Source organism: Alligator sinensis, unplaced genomic scaffold (genome assembly GCF_000455745.1).
Source record: "Alligator sinensis unplaced genomic scaffold, ASM45574v1 scaffold1354_1, whole genome shotgun sequence".
Taxonomy (NCBI): Eukaryota; Metazoa; Chordata; order Crocodylia; family Alligatoridae; genus Alligator; species Alligator sinensis.
Window position 1 is genome coordinate 1,452,398 of NW_005842344.1, and position 1,119 is coordinate 1,453,516.

Consider the following 1,119-nt stretch of genomic DNA (forward strand, 5'->3'; position numbering starts at 1 on the left):
AGAGAGGAGGAGCTGCGGGGCACGGCCAGCCCCCACAGGCCCCGTCTGGCCCCTCCAGCGCCCACCCCGGGCGGGCCGATAGCCCACAGCAGCCACCGACCTGCGGCTGGCTGTAAGGCAGAGTCAGCTGCAGGGATCCCTGGGAGAGGGCCACGGACACCCCCTGCCACGCGGCACGGCAGAGACCTGGGGGGAAGTCCTTTCTGACCCGCGGAGGGGCAAGACTTTCCGTCAGTCGCAGCCTTGGCTGCAGCGGCTCTCCGCCTCTGAGGGAAAAATTCCCTCCTGGCCCCATATGGGGCCCAGCAAAGCCCTGAAGCCTGGGCAATCCCCACAGCAGAGCGCAGGCACGGCACGGCACGGCACGGCACGCACAGGTCCTCTCCGACCACTGCCCATCAGCCTCGCGGACAGATTCCAGGTTCCCCAGATGTCTCGTCCGCTGCCTCTGTTTTGACGCTGAAGACGTTTTTCCTGATCTCCCCATCTGAACCCGCTGCTGCAACCGACTGGTCTGTGTCCAACTCTGCACCCAGAGCCAGAGTGTATTTTACCTCTTCTAACAAAGGAAAGTTTCCTATATCCCTCCCTCCCTCCCAGTATGTTTTCAGTTTTATATCCGAAAGGCCGAGAGGGATCAGAGTATCAAGATAACACCTAGTTAACACTGTTAAAACCAACAGTGGGGCAAATTCTTCTCAAAATTATGCCCACCAGATAAATATTATAAATTGTTAAATAACATGGGTGTATAATTTACACTTTTCCATTTTAGCAAACATGTCATAAATATATTGAAGACATGATCCTTGGTTTTCATGGGGAAATGAGATAGTCGCATTTATTTTGTTGGTTTAACTTCATTATAAATTAGCAATTATGACTCTGCAACAATGAATTTCAAATGCTCTTTAATGGAGACAATCAAAGCTATAATTACTAGCACACATGGGGTTGATTTGGGGGTGGGGTGGGGTTGGTTTTGTTTACAGTGGCTATTAAAAAGAAAAAGATGTTGGACTTTAGGGATGGTCCTGCTTTGAGCAGGGGGTCGGACTAGATGGCCTCCTGACGTGCCTTCCAACCCTAAATTTCTATGATTCAGTGATACTGTAATCC

General features: G+C 51.4%; 1 protein-coding gene across 2 annotated transcripts in view; it reads left to right on the forward strand.

Moving 5' to 3' along the window:
* Positions 1 to 1,119, forward strand: part of CIB3 (calcium and integrin binding family member 3) — a 22,146-nt gene that overhangs the window by 6,419 nt on the left and 14,608 nt on the right. The gene's annotated exons all lie outside the window — the stretch shown is intronic.